This window comes from Erinaceus europaeus, chromosome 5 (genome assembly GCF_950295315.1).
Source record: "Erinaceus europaeus chromosome 5, mEriEur2.1, whole genome shotgun sequence".
NCBI lineage: Eukaryota > Metazoa > Chordata > Mammalia > Eulipotyphla > Erinaceidae > Erinaceus > Erinaceus europaeus.
Genome location: NC_080166.1, coordinates 66,769,299 through 66,792,935, shown reverse-complemented (window position 1 = coordinate 66,792,935; position 23,637 = coordinate 66,769,299). Strand labels below are relative to the sequence as shown.

General features: G+C 36.3%; 1 protein-coding gene across 4 annotated transcripts in view; it reads right to left on the bottom strand.

Moving 5' to 3' along the window:
• Positions 1 to 23,637, bottom strand: part of PCDH9 (protocadherin 9) — a 1,042,490-nt gene that overhangs the window by 781,286 nt on the left and 237,567 nt on the right. The gene's annotated exons all lie outside the window — the stretch shown is intronic.

The window sequence follows — 23,637 nt, the reverse complement described above, 5'->3', positions numbered from 1 at the left end:
GACTGAAGTTTCAGGAAGGAGGTGCAGTTGTTTAAATATCTTTCTCTTCCCCTCTCTGTCTTCCCTTCCTCTCTCCATTTCTCTCTCTTCTACCAACAACAACATCAATAACTATAACAACAATGAAAACAACAAGGGGAACAAAAGGGAAATAAATATAATATAAAAAAATTTAAAACTGCCTATTTTGGAACCTTAAAAGGTATTGCAGGTTACAAGTTAGCCTACTGATACAAACTGAATCTGAAAATAGCAATTTATTTGCCAAATCAAACCAATCACTGCAATGAGGTTTTCTCTTTCGGCTCTTAATTCCAACCTACCACTCTTAACCACCTTGAAACTTCTGTTTTACGGTAACATTTCTGTTTCAGGTAAGGTGCTTGGAAAAGTTCTCATGGAAAAATTTTTTTCTTTTAGCTACTAATATAGACACTTTAGGAGATTATTTTTCATAGTTGCATTACTTAATCTAGGCAAAAATGATCAACACCTGTTTCAAATTAGTACTACAGTCCCCACACTCTTTTGTCTCTCTCCACCATCACTTGCTCTGCTTTACCCATAAAAAAGCAATCACATTAGCATCCTTTATAACACAACTTTCAAACTTCAGTGGCACACCAGAAATTCTATATAGTAAATGTGCCTCTTATATATGCTAGCATAATCAATGTCCAGGAAATAAGAAAGTACAAAAATTAAGACATGTTTAAGGTAAATCTTTTCAGTTTTACTATTACTTGAAATGAAACTCAATAGCCAAGTCAAGAATTTGAAAGAAATAAGTGAGAGATAACTTACTTAAAAGGAAGCAAACAGAGAAAAGAACCCTCAATTTGGATGAAAGATTAGGCAACCGAATGGACTCTCTTGAAGTTTTGAATCAACACATCACTGGCATTTGGCCAGCCTTAGGAAAACTCCTGGATGGAGGGACTCACACTGCCTTACAGTGGACTGTTGCCATGGCTACATACAGTCAACAGGGAAAAGAAAAACAAAACAAAAATGTTGTCAGGAAAAATTCCGAGTAAAAGCAAGTTGGACTGGAAATAATGCATAATTAAATGCAATTTTTATGTAAATATAGTGTCTATGAGAAAAAAAGCAAATGGATTAACATATATCAATAACAGATTGGATTGTGTTTTAAGAATTAGTCTATGTTATGAAACATTCTACCTGGAAGAGATAAAAGAAGAAAGAGATGTAGGAGTTGGAACAGTTGTAATTTTCTTCATTGAATACAGATCTTGACATCTTCCAAAAAAAAAAAAAAATCAAAGCAACCTGCAACTACTGTTAGCCCACTAAGTAATCTAAATTCTTTGTCAGTAAGCAGCAATGTCTGATTTTTCAACTTTATCTTTAAATCTGTTTGCTTCATTTATTTTAATTTATTTATCAATGAGTAAAATAGTAGAAGAGAAAGAACATCACTCATCACTCTGGTACTGGGGATTCAACTTGGGACCTCACGCTTGAGAGTCCAATGCCCTATCCATGGCACCACCTTCCAGACCACTAAACTTGTTTGTTTTAAAGTAGATGGACGTTGAAAATGCAGTGAATTAATAGGATCAAGAAATTTACAATCTAGTGAAAACTTAAATCCATTTTTAAGAAGATTGATCAAGAACAGAAGAATGTCGGTACTATTAAAACTTTAAATATAGGGAAACATTAAACACAAACTTTTTTATATTTATTTTGTCTTTTTAAGATATTTATTTAACTTTATTTTACTGATCTATTTTTTTGTTTTATTTATTAAAAGGAAACACTGACAAAAACCATAGCATAAGAGGGATACAAGTCCACACAATTTGAAATAATACTTATTGGGTGGGGCACAAACCCAAGCACTTTGGAAGGCATTGCATTGCACACTGACTCATCTCCCAGTTCCAAACACAATCTTTATTAAAATTTCTGCATATGGATGTGCCATTTAATACTTTATATTAAATACTATATATATTTTAAAATTTTTATCTTTATTTATATCTGGGATAGAGACAGCCGGAAAATGAGAGGGAAAAGGGTGCTGGAGAGTAAGAGAAACAGAGAGAAAACTACAGCCCTGCTTTACCACTCACAAAGTTTTCCCCATTCAGGTGGGAACCAGGGTCTTGAACTTGGGTGCTTGCACATTTTAATAAGTGCACTCACCTGCCTCCCCCCCTTTATTTTTTGTAGAAAATGTCTTCATTTTTCTAAGCAAACAAAACAGAAAATTACAGCTGTGACTTTTAAGTGCTTAGTGCAAGAGTTTTAATAGAAGCTGCACTGTTGTATGGTGAGATGCCTGCACTGTCTTTCAGTGCAGATCTGATCCTATGTTGATTTCAAAAATTAAATTGAAGACTGGCCCCCAATTCTAAATGTGATTAAAAACACTGCTGATAACAGAAAGAGAAAAAAAAAAAGCCCCAGACAATATGTCTTCTCTTTAATTCATGTATTATCAAGGTTTAGCCTACCTCTCTTGCAAAATTCCGTGACTCCTCTTCAATTGTTCCCACGTTTAATGTTATAAAGCCTATTTTAATTGATTTAATAATGATTGATAAGACCATAGGATTACTGGGGTACAATTCCCACCACCAGAACTCCGTATCCCATCCCCTCCCCTGATAGCTTCCCTACTCTTTATCCCTCTGGGAATATGGGCACAGGGGCATTATGGGGTGCAGAAGGTAGAAAGTCTGGCTTCTGTAATTGCTTCTCCACTCAACATGGTCATTGGCAGTTCGATCCATACTTCCAGCCTGTTTCCATCTTTTCCTAATGGGGCAGGGATCTGGAAAGGTGGGGTTCAGGGTACATTGTAAAGTGATCCTTTTAGCAATTTTGTTACTATCTATACCTTTGAGAGCTTTCCTATTTATTGTCATGTATAGTGAAAGTAGCTGTTAACCATGTACCATATGTCTCTCTTCTCAACTTCAGGATCTTTAATATCTTCATAACTGAAAATGGACCCTGGAGGGAGTACTTCCTAATAGAAACTGACAGACATTATAGATCAGCACTTGACTTGATGTTATATTCATTATCTAACTTAATATAGTGATGAAGATTATGCTACTGGTGCAAAATAAACTATAAAGCGTTTCATTTCTTTAGCTATTTTTTTATCTTGATAGGCGGTGCTAGAGCTTTGTGCATATGTAAGTACCTGCATTTGGCCCATTTTTATGTTATTATTTTAAATCTAATACACAAAAATTCAGAAGAGAAAGAGAAGCACCACAACACTGTTGGACCATTCATGGTGTTTCCCCCAGTATCCATGCTACTGTGTTCCATGTTGCACCTAAATCCAAACTCAGAATTTTATTCTAGTAAGGCACATGCTACCTAGGTGAGTTGTCTTCCAGTCCAAGTAGCTGATTAAATTGTTCACAGATATAGAGGCATTTGCTACAATAAATACGCATACAACCACAACATTATGTACTACGAGTAGTATAATACACACGATATTTGTATATTTGCATAGTAAATATACATTACACTATCTCTGCTTTCTCTCTCCCTATGTACTTGATGTTCTACATAACATCATCATTACCACTGTGACTTGATACTGTGTCGCTATTTTGTTTTATGTTCTTTAAAAAAAATCACATTTTCTTTATATTCTACATTCTAAAGCAGGGAAATTCATTTTTAAAGTGTTTATTTTAAAAAATGCTTACATATTAAAAGTAAATCAAAGTTTTATGACTGTATTTTTAATTTATGTTTGGGTCAGATTGAGGAGGAGAGGCTTTGTACAAGCCTGATTTGATTACTCTGGATCACTTCTTCGTTCAAGTATAAAGGAAGACAGAGAGAGGAAGAGACATCAAAGGACTAGAGCACCTCCCACATGTGCTGGGGTGGAATCTGGACACCCAAGGTAGGGGACATACTCTCTTTGGTGAGTTCATAGCTACAGTTTTCCTGTGCTTAAATAATGCCTTTTTTTCCCCAAACTTGTCTCTTTAAAAATTATCAATCTATAATACTTCTACATATTGCCAATGCTGTTTAAACATCAATTTACAAAACACACATGCTGATATCTTAGAATTGATAGCAAATTAACATTTCGTGAATTAGCCATACATTTAAATGAGCTGGACATTTTTTTTTGACATTACACAAAATCTCTTCTTTCTTGATTTAATGTAGACTGTTAAAGTTGAGTTTTATCAGAAGAATAATCCTGGTAAAGTCATATTGGACTAGAATCAAATTAGCTTCTAGAAATAGCCTATACAGGGAGTTGGGCTGTAGCGCAGCGGGTTAAGAGCAGGTGGCGCAAAGCACAAGGACCGGCATAAGGATCTCGGTTCGAACCCCGGCTCCCCACCTGCAGGGGAGTCGCTTCACAGGTGGTGAAGCAGGTCTGCAGGTGTCTATCTTTCTCTCCCCCTCTCTGTCTTCCCCTCCTCTCTCCGTTTCTCTCTGTCCTATCCAACGACGACAACAACAATAATAACTACAACAATAAAACAACAAGGGCAACAAAAGGGAATAAATAAATAAATAAATAAAAATGTGACTGATGCTTTACTTTGAAAAAAAAAAAGAAATAGCCTATACATAACTATCCATAACCCTATAAATTTAAGTTAATGTCTTAATGCACATCTTTTATTTCTTAATTAACTCAATAAATATTTTGACTGAATCACTAACTATGAAAACATGAGGAAATATAATCTACTGTCAAGGAACTTGTAATTCCAAGACAAGTGGTAAAATAATAATTGGATAAAATACTTAAAAAGCTGTTGGAATCTTATTATCAGAAAAAAAAAAGAAGAAAGAAGATATTGTCTGCTGATTTTTGCTTCTATGGGAATAAGATGTGTAAAGCAACGCAAAATTAATAAGTATGAGAAAAGCGTAAAGCTTTCTTAAAAGTAATATTGTGGCCTTGCAAAAAAAATTTTTTAAAGGGAGTCAGGTTCGAGTCCCTGGCTCCCCACCTGCAGGGGAGTCACTTCACAGGTGATGAAGCAGGTCTGCAGGTGTCTTTCTCTCCCCTCTCTGTCTTCCCCTCCTCTCTCCATTTCTCTCTGTCCTAACTACGACGACATCAACTACAACAACAGTAGAGACTACAAGAACAATAAAAAGGGCAACAAAAGGGAAAAATAAATATAAACAAAAAAATTAAAAACTCACTTAGTGGGGGGAGTGGGGAGGGGAAGGCAAGTGGTAGCTCACCAGCAAGAGCAGACAAATAATCATTTGCAAGGACCCAGGGTGAAGCTTCATGAGCAGAAAAGTAATGCTGCAGCTGTCTCTCTCTTTCTCTCTTTCTACTCTCTCGCCCTTCTCAAGTTTTTTCTGTCCAACAAATATAAGAAAAGTAAAGCAAAATAAAATCAAATTAAAAAGCTCACTTGAGTAGCACGCTATTATATATTTGCATACTTGTATATGACCCAGATTTTATTCTGATTCTCACAACACAGAAATAAGTTGAACTGCTGTAACCCACTCATGTCCCATCAGTAACCTGCCTTAACAAGCCCACCCCACCCCACACACATCTTTATTATCTCTAGTAGAAAAAATAAAGAATAGGGGAGTCGGAGGGTAGCTCAATGGGTTAAGCGCATGTGGCGTGATGCGCAAGGACCTTCTTAAGGATCCTGGTTTGAGCCCCTCCCTCCCGGCTCCTCACCTGCAGGGGAGTCACTTCACAGGTGGTGAAGCAGGTCTGCAGGTGTCTATCTTTCTCTCCCCCTCTCCATTTCTTTCTGTCCTATCCAGCAACGACAACAACAATAATAACTACAACAATAAAACAAGGGCAATAAAAGAGAATAAATAAATAAATAAATAAACTAAAACAACAACAACAAAGAATAAGGACCAGGTGGTGGCACACCTGCTTGAGCACATGTTATAATATACAAGGACCCAGGTTTGAGCTCCCAGTCCCCATCTACAGGGGAAAAGCTTTGCAAGTGGTGAAACAGTGTTGCAGATGTTTCTCTGTCTCTCTTCCTCTCTATCTTCTCCTTCCCTCTTGATTTCTGACTGTCTCTACTAAATAAAGATCATTTAAAAAAGAAATAACACAGTGTTTGGTATGTTTCTGTGTTTTTGACTGATTTTTTAAACATTGAGTAGATGCTCATGAATACTCAACTCAAATTATAGAAACTCATTGTTCTTTCAGTATCTGCTTTTTATCTTTTCTTTTCTAAGTAGCACTTTAGTGGTTAACCTCTTCATTCCAATGCTAATACATCCCTCTGTTCCTTAGAAAGCAACTTCCTCTACTGGCATGAATCCCTGCATATGTTTAAGAGCCTAGACTAAGTTGCCTTGCCTTTTAGTTTGCAATGTGCTTTTGAATGATCAATATGCATTATGAAACTTTGCTTATTCATCATTTTTTTTCCAACCAAGAAAACACATCAAAATTCTGGCCAGAACATTTAAACATAAATAATAACACTCACCTAATGCAACCTCTCATTATGACCAAACTCAAAGCATATCACTTTGATTTTCTATTACAGCATTATCTTTGTTACCTTTGTTCTTTTAAGGTTGATCTTGCAGTTTACTAATGAGCATTTGGAATCAAGTCAGAACCTGTTATCTTCCTGTCAGCACCACTGTAAGAATTAGCAGAGATTTTGAGACACCCCTCTCCTTTGCAATTTTTGAGCAAACCTTCTTTTTTCCTGGTTTATTGATCCCACTATCAGAAAAGACTACATTTTGTCTTGCATGAGTAGAGGTCGTTTTCCTGCCATACCCTGATCCAGAGCTGTAGTTTGAGATCAAAGTAAAACATGTTACGTGAACACACATGATCAAAGTGAAATAGTAACTCTAGTGATTAAAAAGATTTAGAGGAAAGGAAAGATTCGAATTATAATTATGCACAAAACTTTCAGGCCCCAGGCTCCTCAGGGTCCCAGGTTCAATCATCCACACTACCATAAGCCTAAATTGAGCAGACTCCGCTTGAAAAAAAGAGTTTAGAAAAGTCTCTAAGACCCATTATCCTTTCCTAAAAAAGTACTTTCAACTGTTCTTCCGGATGCCTCTCCTAGAACCCAAGTGAATTATGCTAAGTTAGTCTTTATGAAAAGACCCGTTTTCCCTCTATGTTTTATTAGTCTTTTCCTGGAAGGCTGAGAGTAGCCTCATATATTTTGCCTTATTCTTCTCTCACTGTTGACTAATGGCATCACCCTATCAGTTAGAAAGCAATTTAATATTTTTTGACAATTAGATTGAAGGTAGCAGGTACCAGTTCTAATACATTCACAGGTCTTAAATTAAGTTTGCTTATTTAGTATTTTGAATAAATCATTCACAGTAATCCACTGAAACTCATAGTAATAGGATATGTGAAACGTAGAATAACTTGCCCTGTAATTATATGCTATGGTTTCAAAAGCATTTTGACATTTTCAGAGAAAAATAAAGGGAACTGTTGCTTCAAACTAACTTTGTATTCAAAGCATAAATCAGTAAAAAAAAAAAGTAAGTAAGTAATAAAGAAAATGAACCATTTATAGAAAGCTTTGAGAGAGTGATAATGCTAAGTCTTTTCTTTATAGCCATAAACTACTTTGAAAGCAGGTGTTAGAAAAAGAACCAGTAATAAAACTACAGTGCAATCTAAAGTTGGTAACATCCATAATTTTTTAATGAGCAAATAGATTTATAAAGCATGTCATTTCAGAAAATTAAAATATATCTATATATAATGAAGTTAAAATTATACATATTTTCTATAATTTACAGTAGTAATTCCTCCTAGAATTCCTAACTTTTTTCTTCCTGTAATAATCCAATATAGATGACATTTATATCCTTGTAATGTGCATTAATCCTTGTTAAAGATATAACCCATAGGTTATTTTTTTTCAGTGCTTTAATGTTTTTATTTATGTCTAAAAATTTTCCTTATTGCATTTTTTTCTAGAAAATGTGTGATGTTTTTACTGACTGGTTTAATTTTATAGAGTAAAGAGAAGCTATCTTTCAGAACTGTGCCTTTCAAAGAGATACAGCATTTTAGATCCTCTATGCAGACATCACATGACTTTGTAGACGTTTTTCACAAAAGAGAAAAAGAATCACTTCAGAACAAAAATTAAAAAAAAAAATTAATAAGAGCAGCAATCTATAGAGAGCCCTGGTACACTTACAACAAGAATTATGCAGGCAGCCATTAAGCTTCTAGGGGAAGCTGTGAGAAAAGTCAGCAGTCATAGTTTGTAGGTGTGAAGATGCCTGAAATAATTGTTTAGATGTAAAATCTCAGTTTTAATACTATAAATTTCATAAATAAGTATTATAACAGGAAAAAATGAACTGTTTTAATGAAAAATTCTTCTGTATATTTAAAATAAATTACTATATTACTTGTTCTAATATTTAAAGATAAAGCAAAGTTGTTTTCACATACTTCTAGTACAATTTGAATGAAGCTCAGTGTAATACTAGTTGGACTAATGTCCATGATTATTTTCAGTTTGAAGTAAAACTATGGATAAAGTATATATCATTAGCTATACTAACATATATGTATAAAGAGCACATTTTTGAGATTTACGATAGGTCTTTACTTGTAGCCCTTGATTTGTTGTTCCACATAAGTCACTGAATAACAGTTTGAAAACTTGCCTCCTAACCATAGCATCTCTAGAATTTTGAAACAATCAGATTCAGTATAATTGGAAATACATTTACAGAATGATGAGTACAGTTTTTATAGTTTGCAGAATCTGAGACACCGATTTCTAATGCTGGCCCGTGTTTTTTAGTGGGCTTATTAAATTTCCTTGTAAATCACTAATACTTGGCTACTGTGACAAACAGCTGAAAAATTATAGAAGAACTGAGGAAATTCTTAGACTACTCAATTCTCTGTCTACCTTTTCTATCATTCCTCCTTCTTAGATATACAATTTAAGAGACTATGATAGTAACCCTATCAATGAGGTCGAAGACTTCTCTTTCTATTTTTATCTGTGTTAGGATCGTACGTCTATCTTTTTCTTGAATGTTGAAGCATTACGCTAGTTAAAGGTGTTGAACAAGCACAGGGAACTCAATGCTCTTGTAAAAGATAGATCAAGGCAAACAAGGTAAAGGTCAACTAAAGGCTATGGGTCAGGAAGTGCTTTGGAAACATTAGAAAGAGCCTAAGACCATGTGTCACAGATAAAGTAATGAAAGACCAAAGGGGGAAACTAAATATTGATAGAAGACAACTAATTGTATTATATAATATGTGGAATAACATTTTCCAGGATTGTACATAAGGATTTTTTTTTTTTTTTTGTACTGAGGATACGTTGCTCTAAAAGAATGTATTATCTGTGGCCAGGAAGAAAGCATAGCAGTACAGTACCAGATTAAATGTCTGAGGTACTAGAGTTGTCAAGTGCAATCCCCAACATATATACCAGACCCGAACAGTGCTTTGTTCTCTCTGCCTCTCTCTTTCTCAAGAAAATAAATAGGTAATTTTTTATTTATTTACTTATTTATTCCCTTTTGTTGCCCTTGTTGTTTTATTGTTGTAGTTATTGATGTTATTGCTGTTGGATAGGACAGAGAGAAATGGAGAGAGGAGGGGAAGACAGAGAAGGGGAGAGATAGATAGACACCTGCAGACCTGATTCACCGCTTGTGAAGCGACTTCCCTTTAGGTGGGGAGCCCGGGGCTAGAACTGGGATTCTTACACTGGTCCTTGCGCTTCATGCCACGTGTGCTTAATGCGGTGCTACCGCTCCACTCCCAAATAAGTAATTTTTAAAAGAGTATTTTTCTTCCTTGGACAATGGTATGCATATACAATGCTGTGGCAGGCAACTTGTGATCTTGAGGGGAGGCTAAAACAATGTGCAAAGTTTTACTTTTAACAAGTGCTATACTCATATCACCAGGCAACTGAAGCTAGGAACTGTCTACCCCTCAGCTGTCTGTGCTATGAGTTATTATATGCATTGCTTAAAGAATCATTGATTAAGTCTTCTTACATTGGAAATTGTTTTTAAAAAATCTCATGAAACCAGACATGCAAAGTCTATTGAATACTTAGTGTCCACTATTACTCAGTAAAGATAAACAAAGAAAACATCTCTTCACTAAACACAACACGGGTTGGGAGACAATTCAGATTTAAAATCTTGCCTGTTCAAAATGTTTTAAGCAATTTGAAATATAATGTCATACAGATCAGTTTAGGGAATATTTCATCAGTGCAAATTTAGCCAAGTTGTTCAACTGTCTTGGTCAACCTTAAAATACTACTTTATTCTTGCAGGAAAAAAAAAAAGGAATACAATAGCATCACAAGTACAATAATCCTGAAACAGTAGTCTGTTGTTTGTGTGTGTAAATATGTACTAGTATGCATGCATGTGTTTATCCATGTATAGTCATGTATATGTATGTCTCTGTTATATAATGCTTAAAGAAGAAAGAGTGTGGTTCAATTAATATTAAATAATTGCCAATTTTAAAGATATTTTTGAAATTCTAGACTAAAAGATATGTCTACTTGTTTCTTTTAAAAGTTTTTATTATCTTTATTTACTTAGTTGATAGAGACAGCCAAAAATGGAGAGGGAAGGGGGAGACAGAGAGACACATGCAGCCCTGCTTCACCACTCCTGAAGCGTTTCTCACCAAAATACCTTAAGATTTGTTCATATACATCAGTAAATGTGATTCCCATTTCACTTTACTATATTTGCTTGCAATTTTCATGATTGGAATGCAAGTTTTAGTTTATTAAATTAATGCTTGCAAGTGCTTTTCACTATCATATGTTTTATACCTTTGAAGTATTTTAAGCTAAACTAAAAAGTGAAATTTAATTTAAAAAGACTGCTTAAAGTAAATACATAAAAGCAAATACATAAAAGCAAATATATATTATAATATATTAATGTTAACTCTAGTTTCATTATATTATTACAATTAAAATGTATGTTTAATTTTGACCTCCCAAGAAAAGATATAAGTGTAATCTCACCTAACATACATACGAACAAAGATTAATTAGCTTTGCTTGGGATCAAGTAATCTCACAAACTCCACAACAATTTCAACAATGCAGAAGGGGAGAATATAAATGTTGTAAAGTTTTTCACACATTCCCACATTTGTTCTTGGCTAATATTTAATCTGTTTGAAAAGTTGTCACCACTCTTAGTTTGACCTTGAAATTTAAGTCTGTACATTTACAAACTTAAATTATTAAAATTTTTCCAAGCTACAAAATATGACAAGAGGGGTGCTGAGTGGTTGCACACCTGGCCAAATGCACATAGTACTACTAAGTGCAATCATTTGTGCAAGGATTGGGGGTTCGAGCCCCCAGCTCCCTGCCTGCAGGGGGAACGCTTCACAAGAGGCAAAACAAGTCTGAAGGTGTTTATCTTTCTCTTTCCCTCTCTATCTCCCCCTCCTTTCCCATATTCTATGGCAAGAAAGAATAACTATTTATTTTCAAAGATCTAGCCCCCATTCACTGGAGAGAGCTTTGGTGTTGTGGTGACTTTCCCTCTTTCTCTCTATCTGAAAAATGGTGTTAGGAGTGGTGAGTCTTCAGTGATGACTAAAGATACAAAGAAAGAAGAAAAAAAACACACCCCAGACAAACTAAAAGCAGAGACACTTGAATCAGGGAAGTGGAGGAGGAAGAATACATGGACATTTGACAAAATGCTGGAGGTACTGGAAGTTCGGTTTTATTCACACCCTTTCATAGTTTGTTTGCATTCATAAGCTAAAGTGCCCTTCTCAACTGAGCTTTCCAGCGTATCAAATCTCTCTTCTTGCATAAAGCTCTAAACACACTAATTGTTCAGTCTTTAATAAGTTAACACTCCAATCAATAGAGACCTACCTACCTTTAGGTCTCAGTGACTTCCTTTGATAAATATCAGCTTCCCAAGAAAATCCTAAGAACATAACACCATGTATGACTGGATCCAACTGTCCTACAACTTTGGAAAACTGAGACATTTAAGAGAAATGTGAAAATGAACCATGGTAGATAAATGTCAATTCCAAGGCTTTTGACATTTTGTTATATTTAAATTAAAGCTAATGTTATTTGCTTCTTCCTGTTCTAAACATGTTGGCTTTCCTTTTTAGAAGATTCTGATTAAAATATGTGACCATCCTTTGCCAACATTTTCAATTCTTCTTCTGTAAAGACAGCAGTATTCACATGATAAAATTTTAATGACCATAGACCTGCATAACAATATAAGGCACCAGAACATTTTCAATAAGGCTATGCATTTGTTAAGACTGGTATTGGGTAGTAAGTAGAAACCTTCCTGGCCTGAGAAGCAGGCTTAGTGGAGATGGAAGCAATTCCTGAGAAGGCACCATGTTATCATGCAAAAGTCACAGGGAGGTGTTGCTGAGGAATTATTCTGATGCAGTCTCTGCCCCCAGGTTTTACTAAGCCCAGCGAAATCCTAGCAGTGCCCCCTTCAACCAATCCTGGCCCCATACGTCACCCCTGGTTGTCGCCCAATAAAAAGCCCCCTCACCCCCCCCTCTGGGCTCTCAGCTCCCCCCCTCTCTCAGATCTCACCCCCTTCTCTCCCCCCCACCCCCCCCCCCCCCCCCCGTGGTCAGGTAGTGGGGACCGCCATTGCCGGCTGGCTCCGCATGGTCTGAACCAACCCCCCCATCCTATAATAAAGATTTGTGTACCCCTTTGTTCTGGACGTCCACTCTCTGCGGTGCAGCCGGACACCAGACCGCCACAACAACAGGGAGGAGTAGGGGGTGTATGAATCACTGCCAAGGAAACTATAGTATGGGTTGTAAATTAAAACTGGGGGTTAACATATACCAAGTCCTAGACTGAAAGATATGCATTTCAGATTCCTCACAAACTTTGTTAAAAGTAGCTCTAAAGTAGCCTCTAAACCCTGACTATACACCCCGTCAAATTTCCACAACAAAATCTAATTCTATTTCTGACTATAGTTTTCTGGAGAGAAAAAAAGCCCAAATCATATAGGAGAGATTTTTTTTTTAATCTTCATTTCCAGGTTAAGTAATGCTAGAATTAGGGGTGAAGAGCTCATTTTGTCAATGTTGAATTATGAAATCATGAAGTTTGTCCTGCACAGAAATGGTTTTGAAGTGTGACTTCTCGACTCATATATACTCTAGGCTCTGAGCCTGGGGCTACTTACTCTGCTGCTTTGCAGTCGGTATTCTATGATCAGATATGAAATTATACTATACATTTTAAGTCCTACAAATGTTATTTTTAAAGTATTGTTGTTCATCATATTGTTCATCATTGTAAAGTTCAAGAGCCCAAAGTATAAATACAAAGTTGTGAAGGACTGGTACTATTTTCTAGATTTATGATGATTGTATAACCATATTATTGATACATTTTACATATGTTTGACTAGACCTAATAAAGAAGCCTTTTTGTGAAAACTATGTTGTAGCCTTTACATGACAAAAATATTTTGGAAGTTCCTCTCTTATACCAAGAATAGTGACATTGGACAGAGAAATGACAAACAGAAACTATCAGATAGGGCATGGCCTAGGATTTTCCATTTGATCATTGAAAATATCATTGTTTGTCTGATGTTTAAAGTGACAATATTGAAGAATAAAACAAAGTACTAATATATTACATTTTAAGTGAAAAGATGAACATTCACCAATATACCTTACATGGCCATATGAACAACTCCAAGTAAACATTCAAATATTTATCTGTGTAATAAGTATTAAAGGTGATTTGCTAGTTTGTTTTCTTTCCCAAGATATATTTTCCCTGCAGGAAATCTGCTCACCCAAAAATCAGCCCACAAATGTCTAAAAAGACTGGTCACAAATAAAGTCTTCCACACTGCAAGGTGGAAGACTATTCATAACATTTTACCAGCTACTCACACTAACTACTTCAGATTTGATCATTCGATGTGAACTAGTCTAGTGAAATTCCATTTCAGGACTATTTTGCACAGTGGGTGAAGATACAATAGTTAACACACTATTAAATATGCTATTTACTAAGTGTCAGACCCTCTTGGAGATTTTATAATAACTCTTGTAACCTATACCTTAGCTTTTCATAATTATCAACTAATGTTTGCCATTTTGTGTTTATAAATCACTATTTCTTGGGCACTATACCTTAGAGTGGAAAGCTTCTGGTGAAGAACTGAGAATGCAAGTTAATATATATATATATATATATATATATATATATATATATATATATATATATATATATATATCTTCATACAAATAAAATTTCACCATTCTTGAATGAATGTATCATACTTTTTATTTCATATACATAGAGAGAGAGAGAGAGAGAGAGAGAGAGAGAGAGACCACACAGCACTTAGTTTCTCCTAGCCCTGTGGTATTCCCAAATGGTTCTGGGATGTACATAGCAAAGCATGTGCCCTACAGAGTAAATTATCTTCCAGCTTCAAATCTGAACTTAAAATTCTTCAATATTCTATACACAAATCAATAGAAATACGTTCATTGGTACATACAGATGTGTGGAGAAAGAGAAATTTTTCAAAAAGTGTACCTCAGGGAAAATAGCATACTGGATATGTAAGGAGACTCTAATAACTGACACATCAAAGTCCTAGGTTCAATCTCCTGTACCACCAGAAGCCAGAGCTCAGCAGTGCTTCTCTGGTAAAAATAATAAAATAAAATAAAATAAAAGACAAATGCATCTCAAATGAAAAACAAAACTGCTAATAGAAAACATATAAAGATCTTTACTATCTCCTACTAACTTTTCTTAAGATTGCAACCTACGGTCACATCTATGAAAACATGCACCATAAAACTATGTCAGAAAGAAATGCTCAGTAAAGGCTCATTTACTGCCTTATGTTTTCAGACTCTGGTAATAGGCAACACCACATAACTAGTACTGATCACAAAATCCTGATAATCATGATCAAAATGAAGCATGTCACTTTATAACTCGGGTTATTAAAAACCTCTTCACAATTCTTCATTCTCATCCTATGGTGTTGGTCTGCTTATAAATTCTGCTTCTAAGACCCCTTCTGTTGCATTGCTTGACTCTGTGGTCTATTTACATAATCATTGTTTTGTTTTCACTGGTTTAATCCCCACTGGTTCCTGCTCTTTTCCACTCAGTCCTCTCTCCTAGTCACATCCTGTTTTCCACCATTTAATCCCCGCTGGTTCAAGCACTTTTTCCTTCTCCCCACCCCCTATCCTATGTACATCCTCTTCCAATCTGACACTTCTGCCTCAGGAGATATAAAGGACAGGGCTTTCTAATGAAGAGAGATTAGGTTAGCTAGCTTGCACTGCATTCCTCATCAATAAAGATAGAACTGCGTCCCGCTCAGCCATGAGTCCCTGGTCTTCTCTCTCCCTCCCACGGAGCTAGACCAGTGCTATGGAGTTGTTTTGCAAAAAACTCATGTTCTTAATGGTGCACCTACAGGATTAGCACATATAGTTAGTCTGGATTCCTAAGAGACTGTCTGAAATGAACGTGTTCTCTCATGCACAGGGTTATGTATAAAAGTATAAAGTGTTGTGGAACCTCTGAGATTTTGATAGCTTTCCTACTTGTGTGGGTTTCTTCTTTCTCTTCTTTTGCATGTCTATGTGGGATGGGGACTATTTACTTTTATTTACTACAAAAATGACTTACCCCAGGGGCCGGGCAGTAGTGCAGCAGTTAAGCGCACGTGGTGCAGAGCACAAGGACCAGGGTAAGGATCATGGTTTGAGCCCTTGACTCCCCACCTGTAGAGGAGTCACTTCACAGGCAGTGAAGCAGGTCTGCAGGTGTCTATCTTTCTCTCCCCCCCTCTGTCTTCCCCTCCTCTCTCAATTTCTCTCTGTCTTATCCAACAATGACGACAACAATAATAGTAACAGCAACACCAATAAACAACAAGGAAGGGCAACAAAAGGGAAAAAATTGGCCTCCAGGAACAGTGGAGGCACTGAGCCCCAGCAATAACCCTGGAGGCAAAAAAAAAAAAAAATGACTTACGCCATCCTGATAATTACAAAGTCTTCATCTAAAATAAGCTATAGATCATCTCCTAAATTCATATTCTCTAAATACATATGGCTGTTACTTGAGTCAAATATATGCATTCACTTTTTTAATCCAGTAACTGAAATATAATTGTGTTTTCTTGATCAGTGGCCTATGTTTTCTTAAACTGAATAAAAGGGGGCTGGGTGGTGGTGCACCAGGTTGATTACACATGTTACAGTGCTCAGGGACCCAGGTTCGAACCCCCAGTCCCCACCTGCAGGGGGAAAGCCTCACAAGTGGTGAAGCAGATCTGCAGGTGTCTCTCTTTCTCTGTCCTTCTCTATCTCCCCTACCCTCTTAATTAAATAAATAAAGATAATAAAATATTTTTAAAATAAACTGAATAAAAGGTTATCTCCTGTTACTGTATACATTTCAATGTAGAAAATTGCTACAACACATTCTCAGTATTTAAGTGAAAAACAAAGCAAATGGCCAAAATATTTAAAAACAGTCACATGCTGGCACAGGGTCATTGCAAACAATACAACTCTATAGAGTCTTTTATTTTGACTAGCTGGGCATGGCATCATATACAGATATGCTTTAGATCAGCAATTCTCTTTACTATTCATTTGAAAACAAACATCGCCTGTCTACTATGTACCAGGCACAATGAGAATATCAGAAATACAATGACAAATGGCACTTAGCTCTAAGAGTGTATGGGTTAGAATAGCAGACAAGAAAACAAATGAATTACAAGTTCCCTTGTTCTGTTCTATTAAAGGTGTGTGGTGGCACTGTGAGGGCTCTGTGAAGATAGACCTAATACATCCTAATGAGTACTAGGGTAAAAACTCTAATAAAGGGGGTCTGGAGGTGTTGTGCAGAGGGTTAGTGCAGGTGGCACAAAGGGCAGGGACTGGCTTAAGGATCCGGATTAAAGCCCCTGACTCCTCACCTGCAGGGGGGCGGGGGAGGCACTTCACAAGCGGTGAAGCAGGTCTGCAGGTGTCTGTCTTTCTCTCTCTCCCCCTCTCTGTCTTCCCAGCCTCTCCAATTTTATCTCTGTCCTATCCAACATCAACAATAATAACCACAACAACAATAAAACAAGGGCAACAAAAGGGGAAAAAATAGCCTCCAGTAGCAGTGGGTTTGTGGTGCTGGCATCGAGCCCCAGCAATAACCCTGGAGGCAATAAATAAATAAATAAATAAATAAATAAATAAATATAAATAAAACGTAATCTCTGACAATTTGAGTACAAAAAATGTCTTCTTCATATACTGATATTATAAATTACTACATAGAGGAGAGTAAATTTTAAAAAACCATCAATCTGTAAAACAAAAGCCTATAAAGAGAATTATAGTAAACTTCATATAATTTGAACATGGGATTCATATTGAAATTCATAGGCAGTGTACTAAAGGGAAAAGGGGGGAAAAGCATCTGTTAAATGTCATGCAAAGGACTCGAGACTTTATCCTCAGGGGATAGGAAATTGCTTGCAGATTTTAAACAGGAAGATGACATGCCAAATTTTTGTTTTGAATGTTCTTCCTGGAAGTTATTTGGAAATTGGATTGTTGGGGGGAAGAAATGTCAGACTGAGAGTGAGTGCTATCTGATGCCACAACCCATTTAAAAGATGATTAAGGATTGCAGGAAACCAATTGAAAGAAGAACTGGTTGATTGTAGGGAAATGCAGAAGTATAACTCAATGAATCTCAGTGATCACAGGGAGAAGTGGAATTAAAAAAAAATACAACAACAATGATTTCTTTTCAGGGACAAGGTGGCTCCAACCATAGAGATTAAACATACAGGAAGTAGTTCTTTGGAAATAATGGGATTAGGTTAAAGGATGGGGCTGGTTGGGGAGGGGGTGGCACACCCAATTGAGCACACATGTTCCCATGAACAAGGGTCTGGGTTCAAGCCCCTGGTCCCTACCTATAGGGGAGAAGCTTGATTAATAGTGAGGCAATAGGGAGTCGGGCTGTAGCGCAGCGGGTTAAGCGCAGGTGGCGCAAAGCACAAAGACCGGCATAAGGATCCAGGTTCGAACCCAGGCTCCCCACCTGCAGGGGAGTCGCTTCACAGGCGGTGAAGCAGGTCTGCAGGTGTCTATCTTTCTCTCCTCCTCTCTGTCTCCCCCTCCCTCTCTCCATTTCTCTCTGTCCTATCCAACAACAATGATAACAATAATAACTACAACAATTAAAAACAACAAGGGCAACAAAAGGGAAAAAATAAATAAAATAAAAATTTTTAAAAAGTAATAATAATAATAATAAATAGTGAGGCAATGGCTGCAGGTGTCTCTGATCCTCTCCCTCTCTAGTTTCCCCTTCCCCTCAGTTTCAATTTGTCCTATCAAATAAAGGATAAAAAAAAATTAAAGGACTTAGGGAACTTTGGAATTAATACCATTTAACAGCTAGAATTGTAATGAGAAAATATCCAGCCTTTTTTTTTTTTTTTAAGGAAAGAAATGGTTTAGAGTGCAAAGTATTGGCTGGTCTAACACATATATATATATATATATATATTTTAAACTTTATTTATTTATGTTGAATAGAGGCAGAAAGAAATTGAGAGGGAAGGGACGAGAGGCAGAGAAACACTTGTAGCACTGTTTCATCACTTGTGAAGCTTCTCCCATGCAGGCAGAGATTGGGGGCTCAAACCCAGGTCTTTGTGCATTGTAAGCTGTGTGTACAACCAGGGGCACCACCAGCTGGCCTGGACACACATATAAATTTAAAGCCGGTGGAATGCTGATCTAGTGATGTAAAATTGCCATCAATGAGCAGTTCCTTGATAGTATCGTAGTCTGTTGCTTTACCACAGATGTTCTAACATTTACAGTTATCAAATGACTCACAGTAAAAGAGTCATATAAGCCTGTTGGTGTCTTATAGAAGAGTTACACTGACATATACTCTGTTTTAAATTCATGAAAACCTCAAGCAAGCCACTGCAAACTTATCAAATTACTCCAACGAGCCTAGGTCTATACACACCTGCTCTAGGGGAAGAGAAATAATATGAACAAAATTAACCTATTTCAGCATAGTTCTAGCCTTGGAGTGAGAAACCTGAACATTCATTAGATAAAAAAATAGGAAATATCCACAAAGATCAAGAGAGAAATTGGGTTAGTTACTGTAACTGCTTTATCCTGTATGTGTGCTCAAATAGGGAACAAAAATTTAGAAGAATGCATGACTATTTCAAGAAAGAAATGTCTAAAGTACTGTTTCCTTGTGCAATACACTTTTATAACTTTATTCCATTGCTAACGTGACTATAAGGGAGAAATCAAAATTCACATCACACTTTGTATCACTATCAAACAATACCCAAAATGCCAATTCCACATGGGGTACTTAGTGCTTCTCAAAAGTATTCATTGTGTTATCTACATGTATGACAGTCTGGGTCTGTTGTGTAATGTATGCGCACACACGTACCAAGTGTGGTAACTCAGTCATTACTTTGGTCCCTTGAGAAATACGCCCCAAGCATGCTCCAGGCCATTCCTTTTAAAACAAGTCTAATTATTTCATTGGTGTATCATAAGAGAAATGGCAGATGTTAAAATAAATGCAGGATCTTCGAAAGGCTGCTGACTTTACACTATAGTTCAGAGGTAGGAAAAAACTGACTAAATCTTACTGAACATTAATAATTAAAGGAAATGAACAAATTCATAGAGGTGGTGGGGGAAATCCCTGAAGGGAATGGATGTCAGTTTGTATCAGGACTTCAAATAAGAAGGAGAAAGTGCTCTCAATGAAATAAGAATAAAGAACTGGAGAAAAAGAAACCTAAGAGTATTTCCTCTCAATTCCTCAGCAAAGCTACTAAAATATGAAATGTTTACTGTGGGTGGTTTATTTTAAATGAAAATAAAACTGGAAAAGCTGATTCTGTTATCCTTCTGGACAGAGAGTAAAATAGAGATTGTCTGTGCAAATAGAGGAGACAGAAATTGTGCAGATAACAGAAATGCCAGCCTTTGGGAATTCACAAATTACAGGGAAAGATTGAGACATTCAAAGTATACAGGAATTGAGAAGACAGAATGAGATTATTGAGCTTTATAATAGGCAGGAGAGCTTCATCAAAGATCTGGGTAGGAATACCATTGAGAGAATCTACTTTCCATCATACTTATAATACCATTGTAATTTTAATTGAAATTTAATTAAATATAATGAGATGTCTGTTATTTTTCAAAAGAATTAAATCTTTCACCTCATTTTTTGTCAGTCCAGATCATGGGAGGAAGAAACATTTCTTCAAATTCTAGTTATTATGCTCTTTTGACTTTTTCTTCGTTGTTATTTTGTTTTTATTTTCTCTTTATTTTGTATCCTTTTTCCCCCTGATTATTCCCTCTCTCTTCCTTTTGAAGGTACTGGAGATATTTTAATGTTCCAAGAATAAAAAGAACAAAGAGGACATTAAACTAAATATAATTCATTATGTCTACCCTCAATATCAACTCAAACAATTCAAACATAGTTTAAACTAGTAGAAGATGGTATCTAGACAGATTATAATTTCATCCTTGGCCAGTATCTCAGGCTATTATTTATACAACTATAATATGTTAAGAATGGTTCCTGATTGGGAGTCGGGCAGCAGCGGGTTAAGCGCATGTGGTGCAAAGCACAAGGACTGGCATAAGGGTCCTGGTTCGAGCCCCGGCTCCTCACCTGCAGGGGAGTCGCTTCACAGGCGGTGAAGCAGGTCTGCAGGTGTCTCTCTCTTTCTCTCCTCCTCTCTGTCTTCCCCTCCTCTCTCCATTTCTCTCTGTCCTATCCAACAATGACGACATCAATAATAACTACAACAATTAAAAAAAAACAAGGACAACAAAAGGGGATAAATAAATTAATTTTAAAAAAAAGAAAGAAAAAGAATGGTTCCTGACTATTAAACAATTTGTTCTGCTTTATATCTTAATACTTTTCAGCCACCAAGTTGCAGATGCTACCATGATGCCAACCTGACTTCTCCAGACAGAGGATCCTCACCAATGTACCCTGGAACCACACTTCTTTAAAGCCCTGCCCCATTAGAGAAAGAGAGAGACACAATTGGAGTATGGATCAACCTGCAATGTCCATGTACAGTGGGGAAGCAATTATAGAAGCCAGACCTTCCACCTTCTGTACCCCATAATGATCCTGGTTCCATACTCCCAGAGGGATAAAGGATAGGAAAGCTTTCAAGGGAGGGGATGTAATACAGAACTCTGGTGCTGGGAATTGTGTGAAATTGTACAGCTCTTATCCTATAGTCTTGTCAATATTTTTTTATTTTATAAATAAATTAATAACAATAAAATAATAACCCTCCTAAGTATATCACTATTAAAAGATATAAGATAATATACCCTGTTGGCCATGTGAAATTCATTAGCAGATATACTAATGTTGCCAACATTATACTTTAACAATTAGCCCACACTGGGGTCTGATAAAGGATTTTACACTTGACTTTAAGATAGATCCTCTGACTATTTAAGAAAATACCTCAAAGTGTTTTGTTATTGTTATTTAATTTTCAACTTTATTTTATTTGATATAATAGAGGGAAATTGATAGGAAAGAAGGATAGAAGGGGAGAGAAAGACAGAGAGAGAGAGACACCTGCAGCATTGCTTCACCACTTGTGGAGCTTCCCTCCTAACAAGTGGGACTGGGGGATAGAACCAGGTCCTTGTGCATGAAAATGAGTGCATTTAACCAGGTACATCAACAATTAGCTTCCTCTTCCAGGTGGTTTTTTTTTTTTTTTTTTTCAGATTAACAGATAGAAACAAGCAAACCAAGCACTATTGTTTTCTGATATGGATTAGTAATATATTAATAGTGTGTCACAAACACCATAAAATGCAGAGTTTTCTTTAACAAGCACAAAGGTGATTTTACAAGGATCAATACAAGGATTACTATTTTGATCTGTTTAGTGACTTTGTTATGATTCTAGTGTCTCAAGGAACTGAAATATTCTGATGTTCTGGGAACTCTAGTTGGCATCATGCTAGCATCTGGAATGTGGTGGCTGAAAAGAGAGTTAACATATAAAGCCAACCAAATTGTTGACTAGTCATGAACCTAAATAAAGGCTGGAATAGTGCAAATGAAGAGCTGGGGGCCCTCCATTTTGTAGATAGATAGTAGGGCTATTTTAGTTATATTCCAAAGGGCCTGTGGCTATACTAGTTTTGTTTTGTTTTTTTCTTTCTTTAAAGGGAAAGAGAGAGGCAGGCTGGGAGTATACATTGACCTGTCAATGCCCATGTTCAGCAGGGAAGCAATTACAGAAGCCAGACCTTCCACCTTCTGCATCCCACAATGACCCTGGGTCCATACTCCCAGAGGGATAAAGAATAGGAAAGCTATCAGGGGAGGGGGTGGATACGGAGTTCCGGTGGTGGGAACTGTGTGGATTTGTACCCCTCTTATCCTATGGTTTTGTCAATGTTTCTTTTTTATAAGTAAAATTTAAAAAAAGAAAAAAAAAATCTGATGTTCTGAACATACTGGGGGTGTTATAATGATTGAAGAGAAAAGTGAAAATGAATGACGCAAAAGGAGTCTATTGAGGGAATGTTCTGAGTTCACCGTCTGGGTGACTAGGTATAAACATATAATTAAAAATGCCAGTGGTCTAAGATAACTTAGGACCGTCTACCAAAAGACGTTACTATAATGTAGTATAAGGACAATATAGACTAGAATAAAGGATATTTTACTTATCCTAATACACTGAATAGTAGAAAATGTGATCTTATTTTTATTTGGCACCGTAAAAACCTAAACAATTGAGAATCAAGGAAGATGAAAGGTCAGTACAACTTATTCAACCTTGCTAGGCATCTAAGAAGCAAATCAAACAATAGTTTCTGTCACCTAAGAGAAACAGCAAGATTCAAGATGTTCTACTAAATATAAAAAAAAAAATACATGGTTTTATCATTACATCTGCACAGTCAGCATATGACTTAGTAGGCAAAGAGAAAATGCCAATAGAGACTGAGTAGGGGTTAATTCACACCAGACAATTATCTCCTTGTGGTTACAGAAATAGTGCCTATGCCAAATTGAATCCAGGTTTCCTACACTCACTCTTATTGTCTTTCCCCTAAAAGGTGATTGTGCTCACTGGGATGAAATGTTTGAGTTTAATTGTAATCAGCACCTGCTGAAGAGCATTTGCCATTCTCTTCCCTCTCTGAACCCTCCCTCCCCCCACTAAAAAGAAAAACACTTTCTAAATATCCAAATTATGTATTTCTAATTATAAATCTAACCAAAATGACATCTGCAATAGAAAAAAGTGGCATTTTTATTTCATATATATATGTACATAAATAAATCACACTTCACTTTAAAGGTTAATCTATGCAAAATATATAGTTACATACAAAAGAGTCCTTCTGCTCATTGGAAACTGACATCCAGAAGGTCTTCATTCTCAGTTTTCTATTTCTTTCCTACCCTTGCTGTCTATCAATTCGGGTTCACAATTTTGTCATGTGACTTCTTG